Source organism: Callithrix jacchus, chromosome 7 (assembly GCF_049354715.1).
Source record: "Callithrix jacchus isolate 240 chromosome 7, calJac240_pri, whole genome shotgun sequence".
Lineage (NCBI taxonomy): Eukaryota > Metazoa > Chordata > Mammalia > Primates > Cebidae > Callithrix > Callithrix jacchus.
Genome location: NC_133508.1, coordinates 3656890 through 3665030, shown reverse-complemented (window position 1 = coordinate 3665030; position 8141 = coordinate 3656890).

Below are 8141 nucleotides of genomic sequence, written 5' to 3'. Positions count from 1 at the left end.
ACTCGGGAGGCTGAGGCAGGAGAATTGCCTGAACCCCGGAGGCGGAGGTTGTGGTGAGCCAGGATCGCGCCATTGCACTCCAGCCTGAGTAACAAGAGCGAAACTCTGTCTCAAAAAAAACCCATGTGTGGGGAGTCACTTCATAAAAATCAGTGACTTTGGCGTTAAATGACAGGCCTAACACATATCTCCTACTGCACTGCCAAGTGCTGTGTGGGATGGGGCAGAGATAACTGTGAGAATCGTGCTTTCTTCTTGCATAGAACAGAATTGCCCTGGAAAGCAACTGCCTAGCCAGAGTCTGTGATCCCCAGTGATCCTTGCAGTCAGTCCAGAATGACAATAGAAGTGATATGTGTGGTGCTTGCCATCCGTGATGCTTAAGAAACAATGTGGTTTCTTCATGTATTTTTCACCACTGTCTGTTGGCTGGAATCAGAGAATTCTCAGACCTTGTCATGAAATTCAGAGCCACAAGTGGGAAGGAACACAGGTCCCTACACCACAGCCTGGAGGAATGATTTCCAAAGTTCAGGAACAACCAGATCACTGTTGCTTGAGGAAGAAATAGACCTCAGTAAGGCTGAAGTCCTGGAAGTTTGGGAGTTAATTTGTTAAAGCAGCTAATGAGCCTAATTAATATAGTAGACTATTTCCTTGTATCCATGTAGATTCCGTGTTGGGGACCTCTGAAAAATCCATGATAGTAGACCATGCTCCCAGAGGAATATGTTTAAGTGAAAAAGATATGTTAGAAATGCAAAATATATGGAAATTACCAGCCTAGCCATCTTTCTATTATAGTTCCACCAGCATTGGGAGCCCAAGGAAGGAAGATCACGAGGTCAGAAACTCAAAAACAGCATGACCAACATGGTGAAAACCCGTCTCTACTCAAAATACAAAAATTAGCTGGGCATGGTGGCATGTGCCTGTAATCCCAGCTACTCAGGAGGCTGAGGCAGGACAATTGCTTGAACCCAGGAGGCGGAGGTTGCGGTGAGCTGAGATTGCACCATTGCACTCCAGCCTGGACAACAAGGAAAACTCCATCTCAAAAAGCAGAGCAATGTAACCATCTTACAATCATCAGAACTATTATAGAGAAGTATAACAGTACTTGCCACCAAGCGTCCTTGTGACTAGCACAAAAACAGGACTTAATTAACTGTATTTTAACCATGAAATAAATGAAAGATAACACAAATGTGGGAGGAACCTCCTCCAGTTCCTCCTATTACACCCTGAGATATGAAGTGATTGGCACAAATGAATCCTCTAAGGATAGACCTGGTATTCACATGAGAATTCTTGCCCTTTACATAGTTTCTTAGAATTAAAAGAGACTCTAGGTACTTGCAATGTCATCATATCGTTCAGTAGAATGTTCTTCAAATAAGGGTATGTTTGGGAATTGAGAATGTCATCTTTTCCATTAAAGGCTCATAATTGTATAGAAAAAAAGCCAATTGATACTTTATTTAATGGTTAATTCAAGTTCTTAAAAAACTGAAAGTAAAATATATCAAATTACTAACATGATACAAGAATAACTAGGAGTTGAGTCTTCATCCAAATTGCTTTTTCAATCATTTTAATAAAGATAAGACAAAGATGACCCTGATGCTAATGCAGTGACACCTGGAGAACTTTTATCTCAGAATTAACATCAGTGAATCATATGCTAGGTGTTTCAGTTTTATGCATATGGACATTTTATATCTATAGATATGTTATCCATAGATAGAAAACATTGTGACTGTGTCACTGCATGATACCCCTTAGGAAATAACCACATATGTGGCAGGGACTTCTCCACTGGAAAAAGACTGGAAAGGCATGAAGACTTGAAATCTCATATTGATTACTGAAATGACGGGAGTGTCTTTCTCTGCCGGTAGAAATGGTGAAAACAGGAGACTAGTGGGCAGAACGGAGAGGAAACTCTCAAAAATGGAAGTAACAAAAGACACAAGTCCTCCTTCTCCTCTATACAAATAAAGGAACAAAGACGATATTTAGGCAAAAGGAATAATTCACACTGCGTGCTGTGAAAGCCAAACTACCCACGAGAAAAATAAGCCCCATGGCCATAGAGTTCAAGGTAGATGACACCACAGTACACCGAAAACCCGTAGAGCTCTGTGAGTATATGTGTGATTATGTGCTGTGATCCTTCATACAGGCTAAGAAGTGGTTGGATGACAACACTCACTCATGCTCCAACCTAAAATTCACCCTTTAGGATTGTATGTACAAAAATGCAATGAAACAGTTTTCAGCCTTAAACAAGGAGGTCCTGCCATTTGCCACAATGCGCATGGACTCAGAGGGCATTATGCTAGGTGAAGTGAGCCAGGCATGGGGGAAAGCGCTGTGATCTCATTTGTATGTAGAATCTAAAACAAGTTGAATAAATAGAAATAGAACTGTGGATACCGGGAAGGAGGGGAAGGAAGTGAGAGGTAGGTCAAAGGGGACACATTTGCAGTTGTGAGAAGGAATGAATCCAGAGTTCCAACCTAAAACATGAAGACAGTTAATATTGTATACTGAAAATTTGCCACGATTTTAGATTCTCTTATAAATGGTAACTATGGAAGGTGATGAATTAGGTTATTTGACTTTCATAATTCCACTATGAATATATCAAAATATATTGTATACTTCAATAAATGTTTAGGATAACGCACTCTGAATAGCAAGATGAAAAATCAATAAAGAACTTCAGCTGAGCACTGAGGTACACACCTGTTATCCCAATAGCCTTGGGAGGCTGAGGCAGGAGGAGTGCTTCATCCCAGGAGTTTGTCCTGGGCAATAGAAAAGTTAAAAAGCACGTATACTACAAATCACATTTTTATAAATTATCCAAGGAACTCTAGTTTTACAAGTTCTCATTCTAAAAATTTCTAAAATTTGTCTAAAATTATGAAACTTATGTTCACCTATAAAACAAAAAAGATACAGTAAAATATAAAATATAAATATCTGTGATTAAATCACTTAATCTTCAAGGAAATCTGTCTTCCATTTCTGGGTCCAATCATATTTTCAGATATCTATGTTAAATAGAAACAAAATTAAGAATGTTTATCACGTTGTTATTTAAGTAATAGTAGTAATCAGATAAAATAGAAGGGAAGAGTTAATAGCAGAGCATATACATTATAACTCTAATTTTGGTATTTAAAATTTCAGTTAGACGCACATGGTTAAAAATCTCAATTTTCAAAAAGGGGGATCCTCAGTTAAAAGTTTATTTAATTTCTATTCTGACCTTTCAGTTATCCTCTCTAGAGGCAACTAAATTTATCATTCTAAAGGAGTCTTTTCTGTGCCAGAATGTAGGTATCCATATCCCCCTTTCGAATTTCCCACAAATGGTGGTGTACTATTCACATTGGCTATTCTGTGATTGCCTTTTGCTCTTAACAAATGCCTCATAAATCATCCAATATGAAGATACCTAGATTAGATGCTCAGTCCTCTATCTTCTTGGCACACAAAGAAAATGAAAATTTCTTGGCATAAGGAAGACTAAAATCAGAAGTTCATCAAGTGAATATTCCTGTGTATCTACCACATAGATCAGGGACCAGAACATCACAGCAACCCCGCCCCGCTCTTGGGGCTTCCTGCCATCACCACTCACAAGGGGTCACTGTCACCCTGACTTCAGATACCATTCCTGAATTTTGTCTGTGTTAAAACTTTACAGAATTAAATCACAGTGTGTATCCACTAGATTCTGCCACAAAAATGCTGCGTAGCAAGTTATGCCAAAAATCGGGGGCTTAGAAAAACAATTATTTCCACTTATGCATCAGATTGGGGCTGTATTTCAGATTTCAGGTATTTTTGTTCATTTTTTTGTCATGATAGCGTTGTTTATATCGGCGTTCAACAACATGGTATGACAGAAACAGGCAGTGGGCCGTCGTTTGCCACCCTCTGTGTATATTAAGGTTGTACAGGACCCCAAAATCTCAGAGGCTTAACACAACTAAAGTCTTACTTCTTGCTCACAGGGTCATGATCAACACACATTACTTGAGGCAGGAATAGACAAACTCGACAGCCACACTTGGATAGTCACCACGTCGATGGGAAGCAAATGTAGATACGAAAACATTGGCTAAGAGTTAATCACCGAGAAGTGATGTGCATGACTTTCCCATTTTACTGGGTGGACAGCCTCATTTCAAAAAGGCCGGGGAAACGCAATTCTTTTTTTTTTTTTTTGAAACGGAGTTTCAATGGCGCGATCTCGGCTCACCGCAACCTCCGCCTCCTGGGTTCAGGCAATTCTCCTGCCTCAGCCTCCTGAGTAGCTGGGATTACAGGCTCGCGCCACCATGCCCAGCTAATTTTTTGTATTTTTATTAGAGACGGGGTTTCACCATGTTGACCAGGATGGTCTCGATCTCTTGACCTCGTGATCCACCCGCCTCTGCCTCCCAAAGTGCTGGGATTACAGGCGTGAGCCACAGCGCCCAGCCGGAAATGCAATTCTTTTCTGTGCCTAGATGGAGAGGAGATCTAGAGTATTGGTGAACAGACTCATAACTATAGCTGTTGCTGTATTTGGATAATATGTGGCCAGGTCCCTGAGGAGCTTCCACACTGCATGTCTACTGATGTAACAGATCATTACAGATTGAGGGATTTGAGTTATGCAATTATTGATATAGTGACTATAATTGATATAGTAAATTATTTTCAAAATTCCTGGGTAAAGGGGACCAGAGCCATATGTTTTTACATGGGAGCAACAGCAGTACACATGCACTGTCTTTCCCCTAAACGATGTCACTTCTCCTTTTCTTTGTCACAGTGTATTCTATAAAGACTTCAATCATCTCATCATTCTGCAAAATACCATATATTAAAATGCTCTGGTGAGCAGAAAGTGGCTAGTATTCTAGATATCCTAAAAAGATACATAACATGCTAGAGGGCACTACATACTCTGCAAAATTAAAATTCAGACACCTGCCACTTTCATAATGTTCACAAGGTTCCGCTGATCTGGAGCATGCTGCGGTGTTCTAAGGGAAAGGGTTCGATATTGAACCGTACATTCTTTATCACTAAGAGAGAAACACAGCCACAGGCTTAGTAGTTTTCTCCGTATTTTGGAGGCAGCATAAACCATTTTGCATAAAGTGCCCTGATTCATTTATTAAGCGACTCTAAGGCTACCAGTTTTAAGTGCATAGAATGAGAGAGAACGTTGTCACCGGTCCAGACCATATGACCCGGCAGATCCAACAGGGCTAGCGGATCTGTGGTGGAGAATGTACTAATATAAAGCCTCCAGTTATCACCAGTAAATGAGTCACTGCATAGAACACAAGGGTTCCGAAGCAAGGTACCGTCTGGTGTTTGAAAAGCAGTTTCTGGCATGCTACCTGGCCCTAGCAGACAGTGCCTAACCCCCTGATGCAAATATGAGTCGGATATAGTCAGATTCATCATGTTACCAAGTTGGGTAGGTGCGGTCACAATTCATCATAAAATGCAAGTCGTACATTCAGAATTTGTCCGAGCATTCCTGATGGCCCTCAAAATTATAAGAACAGACGCGTCAGATCTCCATGTTGCCAACATCTGTCATATCGATGGGTGTCCCCCCACCACACACACGTCAGCGCCTTGGGCTATTCTCTAAAGCCACCTAACAAAGAACCAAAAAGAAAATGGCAGTCTTGCTCCAGAAGTAGGTTAACTCAACATGTTGGCAAAGACAGAATCGGTCCGATGCTGTGCTACAGCTCTACCCAGGAATAACATCAAAGAACAATGAGGAAAAGAAAATCAATTTGTAGAACCACAAGCAGTAGACATACTGGGTTGTGGTTTTTTGTATGGAGAGAAAAATAGCCTGAGGTAGAAGATGGGTGAATTCCTGGGCAGTAGCAATGATTTGCTTTACTGATTAGGAAGGGCCTGGTAATACTCACACTGAAACACTGGAAGTGAAAGGAGGAAAATAGACATGGGGTAGACCCAATACTGTAGGCATGATCAATACATATCAGTAAAGGATGCCCTCAACAGCTAGGTAGGCAGGATGCATTTAGGGGCAAATAGCAGGCAGACTCTGTCTTCCACAGAATTCTGTCCCCATAAATAGAGTAGTTATGGTAAGAGAAGTAGGGGTTATGAATAAGCCAGGGACCCCCAGTTTCTTCAAGATGGGACTCAGCTATGTATTGCTGTTCCCAAATGTTCAGCTCTGTCAGTAGTAGAACAAACTTGAGCTCTCAATATATAATATTGTGCAAAGCGGACAGCCGGTCACCTGTCGGAAAATCTCATACATCCAACAACTTTGATCCCAGAGGGGCAGTTATTGATTCGTGCCAGAACTAACACTCAGGCTATGAATCTGTCTACATACCCTGTTCGCCTGCAAGCACTACCCTCAGATGCATTACAGAATGCTCAGGTTACTGACATACAGTGCCACAGAACATAGCTTTGAACTAAATGACCCATTTTACTGCACACTTGCTGTGACTATGGATGCCAGATTTCATGGATGGATCTGGGTTTATGTGTTCTATTTTGTTTCACTAATCAATTTCTTTATCCCTAGGCCAATAACACACCATTCGTTGCTTAATAATAGATCTTGATACCTGGCAGAGTAATTCATACACATAAACACATTGTGTCTTTAGGATTTTTTGGCAAATTTTGGTCTAGTGTATTCTATATAAACATGAGAATCAGCTTACAAAGTCTTTTTGGAGTTTTATCGACATGTCAGTGAATCTATAAATACATTTGAGCAAGAAATATTTGTAATATGAGCCTTCTAATTCATGAACACGACACTGCTTTTTAGTCACATCATATTTTTAAGCTTTAAATAACATTATCTGGTTTTCTCCAGTCTTGTCTTGCACAAATTTTGTTAGACTTTTCTTCACACTCTGTTGTCATTGTAGATGGCATTTATATTTTCGTGATTTTTGTTTCCCATTGTTCATGTATAGGAATCGAATTTTATGTATACATCCCATAACCAGCTTAATTCATGTTATTGTTCACAATAATTAATACATAGTTATCATTGAGATTGGCTTCAAGATTCTGCTGGTCTCATGGAATTAGTGTATTTTCATTTTTCACCATTTTCTGGAAAATGCTTAATAAATTGGAATGATCCTTTCCTTCAGAGTTAGATAGAATTTGCTGACAAAATCATTTGGGGTGGTAAATTTTTGTGGTAATTTTTAATACTAATTTTATGTCTATGGTTATTAGACTGTTTAAGACTGCTATTTCTTCTTGAGTGTTCTATTATTATATTTTTCTAAGAATTTGTTTGGACCAAGGTTTCTGACTTACTGGCTTCAAGTCATTTATGGGATTCTCCAATAATATGTTAAATCTCTTCTCTTCAAATGATGCCCCCTCTTGTTGCTACTATTTTTCATTTTTGAGAGATTTGTTTTATTACTTTTTAAGAAAACTATTAATTTTTAAAATTTATCTGTGGTATCTTTATTTTCTATTTCATCACTTTCTAATTTTTACTGCCTTTTTCTACTTCCTTTGATTTAAGATAAATAAGGTATGTATATCTTTGTTCATAAGAAAACTTAATTCTGTGTATTTTTTTCTTGTAATGACCATCCCAGTCTTTATTGCAGTCATCATGTTGTCATTACAGATAGCCTCATAACATTCATTAGGGAAGTGTCCTGTGCTATTTTGAAAACCATTTGTGTGAAAATAGACATAATTCATTTGTTAGGAGGCACCAGTGTATCTGTCTGGGCTTCTCTTTGCAGGAAGATCTATTATTACAAATCTATTTAAAGAGTAAATAGTTTTCTGGTTTCTGTAATTTCTCATGTTGATTTTGGTAAACTGAGTTTTTGAGAAATGTGTCTATTTTCATCTAATTCATTGCTGTAATTGACTTGTAGATAATATTTCCTTTTGCTTACATGACTAGAGGATATGTAGTGATATGATCTTTTTTCTTTCTGACAAGGTAATTTTTTTTCTCATTAGTTTTGAAATGTATTACCACTTATTTTATTGCCCAGAATCTGAAATATCTGGGCCAATTTCATATGCGATTAGGAAAAAGTGTTTTCTGCAGTTGCTGGGTATAATGT